The sequence below is a fragment of the Meriones unguiculatus genome, chromosome 1, assembly GCF_030254825.1.
Source record: "Meriones unguiculatus strain TT.TT164.6M chromosome 1, Bangor_MerUng_6.1, whole genome shotgun sequence".
In the NCBI taxonomy this organism is placed as follows: domain Eukaryota; kingdom Metazoa; phylum Chordata; class Mammalia; order Rodentia; family Muridae; genus Meriones; species Meriones unguiculatus.
The window spans coordinates 39,002,048-39,021,172 of NC_083349.1; the positions used below are offsets into that span (position 1 = coordinate 39,002,048).

The window sequence follows — 19,125 nt, forward strand, 5'->3', positions numbered from 1 at the left end:
TCATGCACTGGGGCTCCAGGGACTGCTGGAAAAACACAACCATCAGGATCCGGGTGTAAGCTGTAGCAAACGACTCCTCAATGCCAAACCACTTACTAGAATATTTTTCATAACCCACACCACCTTTCTGCATTGACATTTCTTTCTAGAATGACTCCAGTGCCCTATAATGGCCGAGGGAAGTCGAGAGAGAAAAACAAAGCAACAACAACAAAAAAATGTGTAAGGTCCAAAAGGGCTGATTTTGTTTTTATCTTGAATTTACACTCTGCGGTGATGGACAGATACTATGTTGGCTGATTTAATAGGTAATTTAAATTTCACCCTTGCAGATGAATAAAGTTTTAAAGGTTGACATTACAAGGACGGTAATTAGCATCATAGCTGCCCTCTGAATTAACTTGGAAGGTAACAGAAATTGTAGGAAGTACTAGTACAAAGGAGGAGGATATGTGAGATTGATTTGGGGAGTTGAATCAGCTAAAGAAATTAAGCTTGAGAAGTATTTGAATGTACAAGGAGGAGGAGAGTCAAAGGAACTGAAAGGTGAAAGCATTACCACCTAGAATCCGTGGAGGCTTCCAGTGACATTTCAGGGAATAAAGGAGGCAGAAGACTTTAGAATAGGTTGAGAGGTGGGCATACCTATGTGTTGGGTGGAATAAGCCAGGCACATGAAGGCAATACAGTGAGATCTCATGCACGTTATCAAGAGAATGGAATGGGGAAGGAGGAGGGGTGTGAGGTGATGGTTCAAAGAGAAGGGAAACTTTAACAGAGAAAAGGGAAATGTTGATCCAAGTGTACTGAATTTCATGTAAGAGAAGAAAGCTTCAGTAATTAATTGCAGAGAATGATGGCTATCATAAATAAAAATGCAATGCATACCTAAAAATTGTTTTAAAATAAATTTTATTGTGTTTACCATAAAATGATTGAGTATGTTAGGTGATGGGCTGTTTTAATCATTCCAAATTGTAAACATATCAGAATATCATATATACAAAAATTTGATTCCCAATTAAAATAAAAAAGAATTTATAATACATGCAGTTCTTTGTTACAAATCTGTTTAAGAAGTTTCTATCCATCTATCAGTATCTTAAAGTTGAAGAATTGCCTCCAGATAGCAAAACTTCATGCTTCCAACCCTCTCCTAAAATTTAGATTTAGATGAGTAGGACATTAAATGTACTGTTTAACAGAAAGCACCTTCCACTACTTGTTCAATAACAAATACCTTTTCTGATTAAACCCAAATACACAAGACACTGCCCTCCTTAAGTTCCAAAGTATACTTTACTGTCTATGAAATACAAATTCATGAAAGGTCTATTCTATACTGACCATCAACGAACTGGCTGAATTGAAGCTGGAGATCAGGGCCCATCTACCCTCACTGTAGGTTTAGGAGAGTGCTTGGGCTCAGTGCTCACATTGTTATTTTGAAGGGTGTGACATCAGAAAAGTTACATTCTATTCACTGAAGTTTTCTCATCTTTAAGTCTAGATGAAATGACTCCTTGCTGCTTTTTTTTATAAGTTGCCCATAGGAAATACAGCTGAACAAATATACTCAGAAAACAAGTATTGCTACCATTTAGCAGAATAGCATCTTCCCAGCATGTTTAGGACATTATCTGTAAATGGTCCTGACACTAGGTTAGAGTTGGGAAATATCCTACTGGGTACAGAGAGTCCTTGTGGGTTCCTGTGAGTGCTGTGATGAGAGCCACTGTAGACTGGGAAGACACATGAGACAGCTGTGGCTCCTGAAGCTTGGTTCCCGAGCTTCCTGCATAGAAAGTGAAGCACAGTATCTCTGCATGCTGATAACCTTGACCATTTATGTTTCCTTTTCCCCACTAAATATCTCCCTTACCCAACACCTCATTCTGCTGCCCACCCTCTGTTATAGACAGGGCTTGCCACTGGGATGCTTGTATATTTTGTGACTACTCAGTGTTGAAGATAATCATTTTCTGAGGTAATTGATACCAAGTCTCTGTGTCAAAATTCCTTAGGACACTTGGTATGAATGAAAGAACTCTAATCAGTGATGGCATAAAACTTTCCATAGGAACTTCAAGGCTCATTACTGATTTGTTTGTATAAATCCCTCGGGGACAGGATGCACTTACCGGCTTTGTTTGGCTTGGTAAATACTCACAAGGCCAACTTGAATGGAGACCTTAGGACTACTGTGGTCTCTTTTTCATTAGGTAACTGAAATGGCATTGGCCTGCAACAGTTCTACACAAGAAACTTCAATCCAAATATTTTTAGTAGGAAGATGGGGACAAGAAGCAAAGCTTTTCTTTCTAGTTCTTACATCTTTAAGGGCTACCAGGGAAATTGAACTGGAAACCAAACTGTATTTTTTTTAATGACATCAAAATCAGTCAAGGAAATAAATCAATCCTCTGCTGATTTTTCATATCTTCTTTTGTTAAAGTGGGCTGCAGATGAGTTTATAGATGAATGCTATGTGTGAAGGAAATAGCACTTGTTGCCTGCTTGTGTCTTTTCTGGAGATAAAAGAGTGAATGCATGCATCAGAATCTCCATGAATGGGAAAGTATGCAGCTAAGATGTATATTCTAATAACTGACATATAGAGAGTTGTGGGAGAAGAAGATGTGGTCCTTGAAGAGTGAGTAGTAAGACGTTGGGTTGGAAAGAGTGAAGAATTTCCAGGCACAAGGAAGAGCTTGCCTACACATAGACTATGAATGGGGCTAGCTATCAGGAAAACATGAAGGGACAGGGTGAGCAAAGCATGGGAGCAGGAATCACTCAATTAAACCACAGAAGCAAGAATTCCAGAGTGCAAATAATATTATTTTTCCATCTAAGGAATTTGCATATCCAGCAACCCATCCATACAAGATAAGTGCTTGAGGACGCATGTATGTGTATATGCATTTGCAGTGAGGGTTTGACTTATAGACAATTTTGTTTTAAGCAACATACATTCAGGTAGACCAAAGACCAACTACACTTTAATCACAGTTTATCAATATGGCCACAGCAACATATTTAACATAAACTGATACATTTTGATCCTCCACTATAAAATAGGATTATTCTACTTCTGGGGCTGTGATAAAATTTGAGAAATTTGGCATCTATTTCTCATTTGAAAGCACATTTTATTTGATCAACCCTAGCATACACTAAAGCTGAAATGTTAATGGAGGTAAGGGAAAGGAAGTGGGCTTCATCGTGCATCAAATAAATGGAGTACAATTTGGACTTGGTATTTCTATACAAAATAACACGCATGCAGAAGAGCCTGCCATTCTCTGTCTGATATTGGCAGCTGAACACCCTGCTGGGTAAGCAAACGAAGTTGTGATTCTAACACACACATGACAAAATGAGTAGATGATTTGGGCAGAATCTTCAGACCTCTGAGACAACTAGAGTTAAAAAGACTTTTAGAAGCAAGGGTGTTCAGGGACTGAACATCCTTTATCCTCAATTTCTGAACTGGAGATCCTGGTGCTACTGACAGACTTTAAACTTATCTTGATCCCTGGGTTGATTTAAAACAGTCCTGGAAATTGTGTCTGTTCAAGGATTGGGGATGCTCACAGTCTCTTTCCTTCTCAAATTAATAAAATAGGTACTTTGCTCACAAGAACATACTCACAAACACAGTAATTAAAAAAAAAAACAATGCAACACATTTACTGCAGGTCAGAAACAGCACTTACTATGTCATTATGCCATCTTGTTTGATCTTTATTGCAATAATAAGAAACCGTTATTATTTATCTCTATTTTACAGGAAAAAAAGGCAAAGTTAAGATAGGAAGAATTACTAGCTGGCTGTCATAGGGTGAATGACCAGTAACCCAGACATCCTGGCTCCCTGGCCATGGTGAATGAAGCTTGTCTAGGAAGCAATCATATGAGCTCTGCCATGGGGCAGTTATACATCCAGGAAAAAACACATAAATTCTTTCCTTGGTTGCTAGGCTACTCATAGTCTTCTAGGAGCCTAAGAGATCCCCATACTTTATTATTCACTACATTATTCTCTAAAAATCCAATATGATAATATCAAACACCATCCAGTAGATTGAACATAAGAAAAAAATCCTTGCATGCTGTCCTTATATGATACTCACCGATACAGACAGAACATTGTCACCCCATAGATATTACCTCTATTGCATCTGTATTAGTTTCAGCTACAAACTTTGACTTTTTCAGGTCAAAATGGAAGAGATTAGTGTGTTTGATGATTCCTGGGTGGGTAGAGATTATAACTCCCACAGTGCTATCCCATCTTTAAGGGAGTATTTGGCTATTTCTCACAAGATAAAATGTGCCCAATATTAATCTGCCTCCTATTGTGACTCCTGTTCGCAGTCAGACTTGCATGGTGTCCACGGGAAAGGTAAAGGACTTTATTGCATTTCTTTCATAGAAAACATGGAATCAGACTCTCTTTATCTACTGTGATGTAGCACATGATTGGATATGTTGTAGCTCCTTTGTGACCGTGGGATGCACCCATCCTTCCATCTCTCCATTTTGAAGTGGAAGGAGATGGATATGGAGAGAAGGTTATCAGAAGAGAATGTGAAGAGCATATTTCCCTCTGTGTTGTGAAAGCTATGTGCCTGTAATACGATTGCACATCTTTGGAGACTGAAGAAATAACATTAGGAATTGTTGGCTTTGGGTAATAGGAAGAGGGATTTTAAATTTGACTAACATTCTTCTATATTGTTTAAATTTCACAAAACTATCACTTTTATTTATAAAATAAACAAATCACTTGACTTTGTTACAGTTTTATTGTTAGATGATACTATGATTTTGAGATTTGGTTGTCCAGACTTTCCACTCCAGTTTCTACAAAGCCCCCTTAGAGTCAGAGGTACAGAGTTTATATACCTGGTAAGGAGAGGTATGGCAGCACTTCCCTCCTCTGATGCTCTGATACTCGAATGCTGTGGGCATTTGCTTAGGATGCTGAGCATTCAGAGGGATGCCATGGAATAAGTCAGGGGCTCCCTTTTATTGCCACTACAACTAAGAAGTTCCTAGAGGAAAGAAAAAACTTTAATCTACATGTAACCTATATAGAAGGAAAAAAAATTTATGGCACATCTCTGTTCTAATATAGGTTAAACAATGAGAGGCTAATTGGATGTAGATTGAAGTAAATTTTAACTTTATTTCATCTACTGAAAAAGAGATGAGCCAGGCATGGTAGCACTGTTACAGATACCCAAAGGCATTCAAAGCTGTGAGTAATTATAAATTATACTCTGGTTAATTAGACCTGGCCTAGGGTTGTACATGCTCATGGGATAAAGTATTATGCTTTAAATGAAACTATTCACAAGAAGAATTTTTAACTAATAGTGGAAAAATATGCTTTTAAGATCTTCTTTAAAACTGCATAGCTTTCTCAGATTTGCTCCTAAATATACTGACAGACAATGAGAGAGATCTTTGGTAGCTCATTTTCATGTCATAATATAAGTTAGACACCAATATAGGTGAGAAATATGTATTCTCGCCTATTCTTTCTTAAAATATAAACATTAATAACTTTCAATATATCTGTAATAACATCTACTGTATGGTTTCCAATGTTTCTAGTTAAGAGGATCATACTTTCCTAAAACCCTAACATTTTATATTTAACCTCAGTCTTAGCTCACCTCATATCTACAAGATTCATTTTTGCATTTTCTTCAACAGTGGTGGCTCCGTTTTAGACATTAATCAGGTTCCTTCTAATTCATAAGCTAAATACCGTGGGGACAGAACATTAAGGTAAATACAGGATTTACCATGTGTTACAAGAGCAGAATGGGCATAAGATTAAAAAGATTCAGTGGGTTTTATAATATGCTTACTTTCACTTTTATATTGAAGTTTGCAAGTACTTTATGTTGGTTTATTAATCTCAAAAATGTTCTTATTATATTAAATAAACTAGAACTAAAACATTTAAGAATGATTTTTACCAGGGGCTGGGGGAATGGCTCAGTGGTCGAGAATGCTCAGTTTGCAAGCATGAGGATCTGGGTTTGAATGGCTACCACCCATGTAAAAGCTTGACATGGCCCTGTTATACCTGTAACCCAAGTGTGGTGGGGGAGGGACAGGAGACTCCTGGGAGTGTGTTGGCCTACCAACCTACCACACATGGTGAGCTGTATGTTCAATGAAAGATTGTGTGGCAGGGAAAAGAGGTGGCGAGTGATAGAGCAGGACACCTGATCTCCTCTTCTGGCCTCCCCACTACTGTGTGCTCCATACAGCTGCACGCACTTGTATACTACATTCACACAAAAGGTAAATAAATAAATCTTTATTTATGTCAAAAACTGGTCTTCCCACATGGGCTGATGTATGAGATGTATTTAGGTCATAGACACATCCTTTTGCCCAAAGTGAGACATGCTTAAGGCATAGCCATTGGCCTTAGAATGTGCTCTTATTTTAAAATAGTCACTGTAAATATGTTTAGCTAAGATGAGGTATTACTGAGCTACAGTGGGCTCCTGGTCTCATAGCATGAACAATGACAGCCCCGTTAAGATACACAGCAGGAATGCAAAAGTGCTGCTGAAGGCATTGATGACATTCTCACAGTTGTAAAGCAAGGAGTAACAAAATGATCAGCAAACATCCTGAGCTGTGAGGAGGTGGCAAGGATTCCCACATGTGCCCCAGGGAGGCTGGCTCTGCTCAGCTTTACTTTGGACTCTTATCCTCCAGACTAGGAGACCATGTATTTCTCGCACCCAGCTCACAGTCACACAAGACAGCCTTAGGAAGCTAGCCTTGTGAGTATGAGAGTATGCTGATTTACACGCATAGCACCATTCTTTGCTGGTCGCTCTTGATATTTGTAGACATCAAGTTAAAGGGTCATTAGCATTCTATGGTGAACCCATTTCCTGAGTTTTTAAGTATGTAAGCTAGGATCCAGTAGCCGTGTTTACTATAGCAAAGTCACACATAAAACACATAGCCTGGAGCCTGGTACAAGGGAGTGGATGCGTAACAACATGAAGTCTCCCATGTCACCTCTGTGAATGCAACAGGGCAGCAGACGCTACAGCCACAGCAGTTGCCTCGTGTCATTTGGCATGATTAGTCTCTGAATAAGAAGAGCAGCTGAACCTGTGTTACCAACTCTGCTTATCCTTAACCTCAACCAAACAGACCGGAAGGACACATAGGGCTTGCCCACTTCCAGAAAAAGCTCCCTGGGCTTTTGATTCTAGCTTGCTTCACTTGAGCTTTTGCCCCCACCCCCGAATGAGAACACCATTTAGAGGTTTGTAGATTTCCGAAAGTTTAATACGTTGACTTTAGATTAAGGGCTGATTATTCTTTTCAGCTGTGGGAGTAAATGGCTGTTTTACATACGCTAGCTTTATACTCAGAGTTGCTCTGAGTTGACTTTTTCTTTCCCCTAATGTCTCCTCTTTTCATTTCGTGCATCAGTTACAAACAGACTTTCCATTAGAGTTCCTGACTTCCCCCAGACAGCTGAGCTATCCTCAAGTATTCCCTTCAGTTCACTTAAGAGTTTACTCTTTGACAGGTCAAAGTTTCTCTGAGCGTTCAGTTGGCTTACCCATCAATGTGCTTTCATACTCTCAAATCTTGGGTCATCCATGTCTCTGACGGATGTATGTGTATTTGTAAACTATTTCTCAGTTTGCTTTTAAAAAATTAAACATATTTTGTTCTCAATTGCAAATGTGTCCAGACACAAATTCTTTTGGATCACCTAGATCCCTGTGAGTGACCATGCAAACGCAATTTTCAGGCCATCCCTGGAAGCAGGTATTAATGGATCAGAGACTGGAGTGAATGTCAGGAGAGGGAAGGAGACAGTAGGACAGAAAGATGGCAACTGACCCTGGTCTTGAGAACCTTGCCTGGTCCATAGTGTGGCCCAAGGCTAGCTCTGAGTGGAAACTTGATAGCCAGAAGATTACCTTTGTGCTCTGTACAGACTTAGAATCTGCCCTGAGAATGTCATTGTAGAAAATAGTTGTGCGTGAAACCAAGGGCTGTTTTGTTTTTCAGGGTCTGGATAATATTGAAGATGATTGGGAAAGTGATCAAAGAGAAGACAACACCTGGTCACTCTCATGATAGTGTGGCTGGTGTTTAGACAGTGGTCACACTGAGATTAACTTATTTTAGAGAAACAAGTTAACTCCTCTGGCCAGCCGTGGAGACCTGAGGCTTTTGTTGAGCATAAACCCCACTTCTCTCTTTGATGAATACCTTGATCTTGCTTACCCTTTGGTGCATGTCCATGTGACAGTGTGTCACAAAAGCTCTATGTCCTTGTGAGAGGTCTTGGCTTCTCTGCCGCCTGCACACGGATGACATCTGGACGTGTATTCCCAACAGCTCTGTCTGGAAATTTATGTTGAAAGTTGGTTGCCCTGTTTGCACTGCAGCCAGACAGGTGTAGGATTGGACATAGCCTGATGAGGGTAGAACAGATGAGATGGTGAAGCTGCAGAGCTGTTGATCGCGATTGTCCGGTGGTATCTTATGGGAATAGCTCCCGTGTATACGGTAGGCATCTGAGTGAGGCTAACAGGGACTAATTATGTTTCCTCCTCTGTTCTGTAATCTGCGTTCTCATATGGGAAATGTATTATTATTCCTTTTTTTATTATTATTTCTGCAGTGCACCTGTAGTTTAAGCTGGGATAGTCATGCATACTCAAGGAAGGACAGTAAGAAAATCACGTCGCCCGTATTATTCCTGTCACTAGTGCATTCAATGTTCCTTGCTGCATTAAGATATTCCAAACTGTGTATTTGAAGGTGAAAATGGTCAAATTGAAGTACCTGAAACGCAAACTGCAGAATTAGCATGAAATTAATGAACAAACCCTGGAAAAGAACAAGCTGGCATGTAACACTAGCACAAGGTATTCAAGGTAAGTGTGCCTGCCTAGGACTGTTGTCATGGTGGTTTTCAGGACAAGGAGCCAATAATTATAATAAGGCAGGAAATTAAAGCACAGAAGAGAAAAAATAGTTTCAAAAGGGCTGGATAGCTTGGGGGAGATATGCCTCTGGCATCTCAACTGAGGAGAGCTTCCAAGAAAAATATCTGGTTTAAGCGGGAGATTTCCTTCTTGTTTTTCAACTTTGAGAATCTGTAGAGAACCCAGCATGGGGTGAACAGGTGGAAGCGGAGATGTCGCCACTGTACCAGGCAGTCGTCCTCAGAGGCAAAGTCCTAGGTTAATGCAACTTCAAAACATTCTTTCCTTTGTTTTCAGTCAAACCTATGACACTAGGTGAGCATGCCCGGAGGCAGCCTGTCTATGGAGCTAACCTTTCAAACACAGATTACATGACCTTGAGCTCACAAGGTCCCCGCATGCCTACCTCCTTTCACTCTTGCGTTATGATCGTAAACTGAGTGTGCTCAGAAATTTGCCTACCTCTAAGATGCTTTTCTATATGTGTATGTTTAGACTCCCCTAATATGGGCATTGTTTGTGAAATAACTAAGATGTCATTGCCTGTTGCATTTATTACCTATTTCTCTACTTTCCATATCTTGATCATGTTTATTTTGGCTTTACAGTCACCAAAATCCACACCCATTATGCGTGGCTACAGTGAGGGGCAGATGCCATGGCCTTGATCATGGAGTTTATTGTCCACGGTAATGGACTGGGGCTCTGCACCATAGATGTTTAAGTCTTACCTATGTGTTGGCTACGGAAAAGTTTATTAAAGCCGTTTGTGTTTGGCCCAGCCCCCTCACAATGCCCTGCCTTGTCTGACATGTTCTGATGACTACTGAATTACTTACTGACCTTTTTATACCATGTGGCAGATAAGATGAATTAAATCAGTCTATTAACTGACGTGCTTTAAAATTTTTCAATAAATGTTTTCACTAGCATCATTAAGCCATTATGCTGTTTTATGGTTTATGCTGGAGTTAATGAAATAAAATTAAAATCTGCCAAATAAGCAGCATTTTAGGTCAAATTGGCTTCTTTATGGGTTTTTAATACACAGACATGAAGTTAAAACCATTTTCTTCTGTAGCTCCTACCTATGTTAGTTAGAGAGGGCATTAAAATATGTCAGTATGGCATTAAGGAACGAAGGCAGAAACTTCATGTTGGATTGTTTAATCAAGAATGAGACCAAATTTGAATTCACCGCTTCTTTCTGTCTCTTCCATCTGTCTGTAGTTTATGGCTAGTGCCCTGTCTGTTTTCTGTCTGTTGTATGTGTGTTATCTCTCTGTTCCTCTTTCTTGTATGTTGTGTTTATGTCTATTCTGTGTTTGAGCCTGTTGCATGAAGAGTGAGTGTCACAGAGGGTCTTTGTTCTGTATTTATTGCCCAGCAGAGAACATATTAGGTGCACAGTATAGAGATGGACAAATACATTCACTACAGAAATCTTTAGCAGAGTTTTGCAAGGGAAGAAGTTACTTTTCAGACCCCAATTGACCCAGAGTGATATTCAAAACAGCCGACAATCATTATCAGTCCATAGTCATAGGCTGTTTCCAATATTTATGGGGCACTTGTTTTGTTTAAGGCTGCTTTCAGCAAATGATTGCCACAACACAAACATGCGCATATATTACTCTTGGCATGGAAAAGCATACGGTTTAAGTTAAAGTGACAATACACTTAGCTCAGCTTCGAAAGGCTGGTGGCATAGCAAACCCAAGGCCTGGTGACGTTGGTTATATTGTTCTCTTAAAACAGTGGTTCTCAACTTTTCTAATGCTGTGACCCTTTAATACAGTTTCTAATGTTATGGTGACCCCCAACCATAAATTATTTTTCATTGCTACTTCATAACTGTAATTTTACTACTGTTATGAATCACAATGTAGATATTTTTGGAGATGGGGGTTTACTAAAGGGGTCATGACCCACAGGTTGCTGTCTTAAAGGAAGATTAACCTTATACAGAATAGCAGAATTAAGTACATCATAATCTCAGATGATCTCAAGGTACATTATTAACCTGGCTACACTGTCTGTAAAAAGTTCATTCTCATTAAGGGGAAGAGATATTTTCAGAAAATAATGTATCAGCAGACCTGTCTGGCACATTAAATGGAGTAAGATGAGATTACTTCAGTTGGTCATATGGACAAGGATTTCAAGTCACCAAGTTCTTCTGAGAGGCATAAACCCTAGAGGGCCTTACTTATTTCTCACATTACTGTGTGAAAAGGGAAGGTTACAGTATAGGATCTGTACTTTTATAATGCTGACTGGTGGATCAGCAGTACTTCTCTCTCTCTCTTTCTCATCTCTCTCTCTCTCTCACACAGAGGAAAAGAAAGACAGACACACATGCACACACAGACATGCACACACACAAGGCATACATACACAGAGAGACACAGGCATGAACAACACTCTAATAATGTTCTATTTTCTATGCTTGTGTGTGATTAAATATTAAGTATTATCTTACTAGAAATCAGGTTAAACATCTATGTGACGGACAAAAGAGTTTAGGACAAGATTGATATGGAGGCCTTGGTGTCCATCCTCTGGTAGACCTGGTAATACATTAGTAGCCTGTTATCATGGGGAGTCTCAGATGACCCAATCCACCATTGATGGAGTGCTTATGCAATAGGTGTGTTCACCAGCACACCAGATGATTTTGTGCTGATAGTCCAGAGAACACTGAGAAGATACCCTTATTCTGACTGAAATGACTGTTACCTGGGTCACTTTCCAAACAAATGTGGGTCTGCTTCACCTAGCTTCATTCTAATAGCCCCAATGTGAGCAAGATAATAGACAGTAACTATGAGAGATGTGAAAAATGACTTCTCCATTGCTGAAGGACATTGATAAACTGATTTCATTGTAAGTTCCAAGGACACCTTGGTTATGGAGGTGTGATAATTGTACCTCAAAGGGAACATTGTAAGTTAGTTATTGCAAAATGCTTCACATGTTTTTGATGCTAACTGGGGTGCTGGCGTAATCACTCTTCTGTTGGGAGCATGCACTGCTCTTGCAGAGGACCCAAATTGGTTCTCAGCATCCATGGCAGAAGATCACAACTCCTGGTAAGTTCAGTTCCAGGGGATCATTTTATAGCTTCTGAGAGAGCAAACACTCACCTGCTCATATCTACACAAACATGCATGCATGTAACCACAAAGAAAAATAAACACCAGTCATGGTGGCAAAGATCTTTAATCTCAGTTCTTGGAGGAGAGGCAGATCTTTGTAAATTCAAGGCTTGCTTGGTCTACATAGTGTGTTTCAGGCCAGCCATGGCTACAATAGTGAGACTCTGTCTTAAAAGATCTGGGGAGACTCTGTTATAAAATAGCTGGGATTTCAGCCACAAGTTTCCTGTTTCCTGTTTGCTACTTTATCTGAATAGACTAAGTTGACCTCCTAAGGGTTTAAAGAACGAATCCCTCCCCAATCCAAAGTCATGACTTCCTACTCTATTACTCTTTTTAATAACAAATATTTCTAAGTATTTCTTAGAAAACTGAGAAAAGTGCTACCTCAAAATACCATAGCTAAGCATAGATACAAAAGATGTTCAACCATACAATGAGGACATTTGCTCTACTATGTTCATAGCAGTTTTATTTGTAATTGCCAGAATCTGGAAACAACCTAGATGCCCCTCACCTGAAGAATAGATACAGAAATTGTGGTACATTTACACACTGGAATACTACTCAACCATTAAAAACAAGGAAATAATGAACTTTGCAGGCAAATGGATGATGGAACTAGAAAAAAATCATCCTGAGTGAGGTATCACAGAAGCAGAAAGACATACATGGTGTATACTCATTTGTAAGTGTATATCAGTCATATTATATAGGATAAACATACTAAAATCTACAGATCTAAAGAAGCTAAATGACAAGAAGGATTCTAGGGAAGATTCTTAATTCTCATTCAGAAGGAAAACAGGATAGACACTGGAAGCAGTAGAAGTTAGGAAATGACTGGAGCCTACCACAGATGTCCTCTGAAAGACTCCAACCAACAGGGGATTGAAGCATATGCACAGACTCATAGCCAAACTTTGGACAGAGCACAGGGAGTCTCATGGAAGAAGGGGGATATAAAAGGACCAGAGGGAACAGGATCCATACAAGGAGACCAACAAAGAAAAAAAAAAAAAAAAAGGAGGGCCCAGGGGGGACTGCAGAGACTGATGTAGCAGCCAAAAACCATACATAGAGAGGACCTAGACCCTCTCCTCAGATGTAGCCTTTAGACAGCTCAGACTCCATGTGGGTTCCCTAGTGAGAGGAGAAGAGACAGTCTTTGACAGGAACTCTGTTGCCTGCTCCTTGATCACTTCTTCCTGGTGGGGCAACCTAGCCAGCCCACAGAGAAAGAGGAGCCAGGCAGTCCCGATGGGACCTGATAGGCTAGGGTCAGCCAGTAGGGAAGGAGGACTTCCCTTATCAGTGGACTAGGGGAGAGGGGGAGGGGAGGGAGCAGAAAAGAGGGTGGGATTGGGAGGGATGAGGGAGGGGGCTACAACTGGGATACAAGTGAATAGGTTGTAAATAATAATAATAACAATAATAATAATAAATAAATATTTTGGAAATGAAAACCACAACCACTCAAAATGGAGAACTGTGGAGCCTCGTCCCAACGTTTACATCTCCAAAGCACTCCTTCACCTAAGTCTCAGGGAATATTGTGGAAGAGGAAATAGTGTAAGAGCTAGAGAGAGGATCAGGGAGTTTTCTCTAAGGCTCTGTCTTCTAATAATGTCAGGAGCTACACCCGTGAAGTCTCACCAACATGACTGCTTAAACATTAGTTTAACATGGATGACAGTAAAGGATATACCGAAGGGGAGTGAGGGAAAGACCAGGAGGCCTCAACTCTACACAAAGAACTACAGACAACTAAGGAATGTTGACAGTGAGAGAAAGAGTCTTCCCCAGGGAGGAGCACACCTACCAAAGAGTCAGGCCTGAAAGCATACATACATGTTGCATTTTACAGACTAGGTTATGTTTATCAATACCTATATATTTACATAGACATAAATGCACGTAACAGAGATTAGTGAGAAAAGAAACCATAAATTTGAAAAAAGAACAAGGAGAATTTGAAAAGAGAAAATGGAGGAGGAAAATGATGTCATTATATTATAACCTCAAAAATAAATCGAAAACACGCAAATCCTTTTTTTTTAAATAGGGCTTGTTGCAGGGAGCTATGATGATTTGACGCACAACTTAAAAGAACCTGGGGTGTCTGGAGGGTGAGGGATGGACATGACACCTTTGTTCTCAGGAAGAAAACAGATTTTTCTCACTTTATAAAGTGGAAGCATTAAGAAAAAAACTGCATTAACTATGATAGAAATGAAATCTTCTTAAGTATCTGTATCCCCAAATAAAGGCAGTCCTGTCAACCCTGATCTAAATCTGATCTAAATCATCACGAGGAAAATAAACATTCTAGAGCTCTCATGATCTGTTTGTTCCAGCAACATAGTTCTCACAGCACTGAGCCAACCTTAAATAATATTTGTATTCAGCGACTATAATATCTAATGTGGGAGAAGTTTAAGGGAAGTCAGGGACCTTGTTTTGAAAATCCAATAGGCTTTCATTAAGTGTAATGTCTTGATTTAAATATTCAACTAGTCTCAGAACATCCCAGATCTCAGTTTCTATAGGACTGAAACACCTTGCTATGTAGTCTTTTCTTGAATACTGAGAATTTCTCTGACAACATAGTTGGTCTAGGATAACCCAAACCTCCTCATAGCTCCTTCCTACAGAACCAGCAATAGGCATGCCTACACTGCTTGCTTGCTCTGATAGCCAATAAGACATTTCCAGAGATGTCCAGAAACTTGGCCTTGGAGTACCTTGTAATGGAGTCTCAAAAAGAATGAAGCCATTACACTGACATTTCTTTCAAGTATATAGCTTCACAAAGTGTAGTCCTCTTTCTTCAGAAGGGTTCCGGTTATGACCCAATGCCCTATGGAATTATAAGCAGGTTAAATATATTTTCAGATGAACTGAATTTGGAATACATTGGAGAGGGCATCTGTCTCTAAGAAAGCTATATGATTTCTCCTCTTTCCTTGTGTAATGTAAAAATCTGTTATACTCTGATGAAAGGGGGACCATTTCCAAAATGGCGGCTTAGCTAAGCTGTTCCCTACAGGGATGCACAGAGTCCCAGGCACATCAGGGCCAGGTGGCAGATTGTGCTGCTGTTGTCAAGAGAGCTGCCAAAATGAATTCTGATTTTAGGAGACAGATTTGATTAGAGAAGTCTCATTATGATTTTGAAATTTTGTTTCATGGACTATTTATAGAAAAAAAAATATTTCTCAAATGGAAAATTCCCCAAAAAAGTTCTAATACATTGTTTGACTCATATGGAACTAAATTGCGTCTAGGCCCTGGCGAATCCCGCAGCCCCTGGCAAGGTCAGCACCCTGTCTTTTCAGAAAACAAAACAAAAAAGAAAACAACAACAAAAATCCCATGCAGGCCACTCTTCTGAGTGTCTGTCCCCATGGCCATTCTGATTTGTAGTTTCATTTTGCTCTGTAGGCTTTAATTTTTAAAAGTTGTTTTGTTCAGAATCATGTAAGCTATTTCAGTTCAACAACAAATAGTCAATCTTCCATTTGTGCAAGACATGAAATTGCACTTTGGCGCCCACTAAAGCAAAGCACAGACAAGAGCCTAAGGGCGGGTGGAGTGGGGAATCCCCTCAGAGGAGGTGAGGACGCTGGTCTGCAGGATTAGCAGAGGACGGTGGCTGCTGCAGATATCTTTCCAGATCATGGATAGCCAGTCTTTCAGCTCTCCCTGGTTCCTTCAGGGGTCAGTGAATTCATGTTCTGTCAGATCATGGCTTCCGCTGAATGTTTCACATGGCGGCCCCTATACACGCACGTTTGCTGGGTCGGGTACTTTGTGACTTTGGCATCTCCTCTGTCACTTTCCTCAAAGGCACCAGAAAGTTCTGGAATAAGAAGAAAACAAAATCAGGATGCAGCGTCTTCTGATTTTTTTTTTTTTTAAATTGAGTTTGCTCTGATCCATGAAATTTTAATTAAGACACTTTAAAACTATATTTCAAAATGTTTTAAAATTTAAATGAAAGTTAATTTGGAGGGCTGGAAAAAATGAGTCAGCAGTTAAGATGGCTGCTCTTCTGGGGTTTAGCTCCCAGCACCCTCATAGTAGCTCACAAACATCTGTAACTCCGTCCCAGAGGGTTAGATACTTTCTTCTGCTCTCTGAAGGTACCTGGTTTGAATGAATCAGATATACATGCAGGCCAAACACCAAAAGCACGGGAGGGATAAAATAGGTTAATTACCCGAATTCACAGAATGAACTCTTCTGATGTAGGAGGGGCATCTGTGCCTGTCAGCAAGCAAGGAGCCACTGTTCCCAACAGCTGACCAGAATGACAAGAAGCTCATGACTGTGAAATGGATGTCACTGTGGACTATCTGTACCTTTTATTCACTTGGAAAATATTCTTAGAAATGGAATGAATCTTACACAGTTACTATTTTTCTCTTCAAGTGATTCACATCCTGATAGGACTCACCCTCGGTGATCATTGTTGAAATTCGAATTTTTTAATTGCCAACACCATAAAGATTATGCACTAAAGAAAATATATTTCTCCACAGTGGAAATTGCATTGCATTTTCATAGTAATGCTTTGCAAATGTCAGATTCCCATCAAAGATTTGTTGACAAAGTCTTTAAAATCTGTTTAGATGGAAGTTTCACTGGATTACAATAAATGATGATTAATTTGAACATGAAAATTAAATAGTTTCACATCTCAGGGAAGGAAAGTGATTATATTGTGCTTTTACTTCATGTTTCACTTAAAAATTCTTGGGTAGATGACCTATTCTATGTGGAAGGTGTTGTATTAAACTACTGTGAGAAGTATTTTACTACATTTACACTTCCTGAAACAAAACTATATATGTGTGTGTGTGTGTATAGTGAATTTATATACCCTCGTGCTATGCCGTGCTTCTTTCTACTAAACTTAACTTATGAAGCACAAATTTGCATATGAAAGTCTCTTTAAAGCATATCTTGTTACTATAAATATGAATATATACTATAAATTCAACTTTGCTATGCTGTGCTCACCATGACAAAGGATTGTAGGTTTATTAAAGTCTCTCTGCCAGACAACTGTGTGATACAAAACTTATCTAAAAGATACTAAATCCCAAGCCCTATCAAGCTGAAAAATGTATTTGCCTCAAGCTTAAGATTATATCTCAGGTTAACATATGAAACAGCTTCTCTCAGCAAGAGACGGGTCATGGGAAGTTATCTCTTTTTCTTTCCTTTCTTCCTTTTCTCTCTCCCTTCATACCTCCCTTCTCTTTCTCTCTCTGCTTCCTTTGGTTCTTTCTTTTTGTGCCTTAACAATATTCCGTATGTATTATATACATTTTGCCTCCTCATAGCCTAATGGAAGTAATATAAACAGAAACAAAAATCTGATAGAAGTCTTTGTAAGCTACATCTGTGTGACATTGCTGGGGACTGTGATCTTGTCCAGAGTACTTTGATTCTAAAGGAACCAAAGGAAACAGAAGATAACAATCTGAACAACAGCAACAATAACAACAAAACAAGGAAAGTTTAGGACCTGGTTGTGAATATGTTATGATATTCAGAATATTAGTTAGGTCTTCTTGAGTTGAGTATTAAAATGTAGAACAAAATGGTTTGATCCAAAGCATGAATGATATATGGCCCTGTCATGGGAAAGCTTGGGTATTCATTGCACTCAAGAACTATTTTCCATGTCATGACATAAAATCAGCCATTGCCCTGAAAGAATTCCAGTGTTTCTGCCCCAGTGCTTGTGGTTTTCAATGCCACATCTATATATTGTACCACTGGGTGATTTCAAGATGCATGTTGAAAACCAATCATCTTTTTTCATCTCTGGTTCTGCCTTTGCTGAAGGGATAGTTGCTCACCAGCAGCAGATACACCAGACACTGTCAACAGTCATTACTTTACTTTTGGGACTCTCCCCTCAGGCCTTTACTGCCTGCCATACTTCCACTGCCATCACTCCAGCATTGCTGCTTTTCAGCCTGGCCCGTCACATGCTGCCCTGCTTTTGCCTCATGTTTCTGTACTATTAGTGTTTCTTTATATTCTCTCTTACAGTTCTGTCTCCTGGCCAGCTTTGGAGTCTCTTCCATGCACTGGAACACTTGGGCCTACATTGGCTCAGATTCTTTTTCTCTTGGCTCTTCAGCTGCTATACTTGTTGGGAAACAAAACAAAACAAAACATAGAATTAGATAAGACTATCACAGAGCCACACACATTTAGTTCGGCCATTGAAGAAGCATCATCCATGCTCCCTTTGCGCAACTTTAAGCTCACTTCTGCAGAGGCCACTAGGACTTGCTTTTTCTTCTGTCTCCATCCTGCCTTTCTTCATTCCCAATGGTATTACAAGATGGCTGCAATCTGGAGGGAAGTTTTCCATATCTTTGTTTATGCAACTCTGCTTATAATTTCTTTCCTCACAGTCTTCTCCCTATGCCTCTTGTCTCCAAAAATAATTCTGTCCACTGCCCTTCCATATTCCTGTGCAAAGACTCTTAGTCACTCAGCCTTTCTTAATAGACCAATCTCTGCTTCCCAGCTCACCCCACTTACTCTTCAGCAAGGCTTGCTCCTACTCTCTGAAAATAGAACAATCAACTGTTTGCTCATTCTCTCTCTCCCTCTCTCTCTCCCTTTGCTTTCACTCATAGCTCTGTCACTTCTGCTACACCATGGGCATTTATGGATCACAGCTTATGGCTGAATCAACACAGAAGCTTCTTCCTAGGTTCCTAGACTCTTCTGGCTTCAATGCACTTGAATCAACACTTCTTGTCTCTTCTTCCTCCCCTTCCATGCTGCCTGTCTCTTACCCTTACATTGTTAATATGAGTGCTCTGAATTTGTCCTGTTGATTTTACTTGTTTCCTTGCTTAGCATTCCTCAAGTTCACTCATTAAGGGTATCCTCATGATTCCCCCAAACAAACCTTCCCACAACCGTGA

General features: G+C 39.8%; 1 long non-coding RNA gene across 3 annotated transcripts in view; it reads right to left on the bottom strand.

The window, feature by feature from the left end:
- Nucleotides 1-12,223: 12,223 nt before the first annotated feature.
- Nucleotides 12,224-19,125, bottom strand: part of LOC132655238 (uncharacterized) — a 56,137-nt gene continuing 49,235 nt past the window's right edge. For 2 of the 3 annotated variants that reach the window (XR_009592973.1, XR_009592972.1), the window contains 2 exons: nt 18,231-18,326; nt 12,224-16,025 (listed from right to left, as the gene is read on the bottom strand). This is a non-coding gene — a long non-coding RNA (uncharacterized LOC132655238). Of the gene's footprint in view, nt 16,026-18,230; nt 18,332-19,125 lie in introns of all 3 variants that reach the window. The other variant, XR_009592974.1, reaches the window with a different exon arrangement.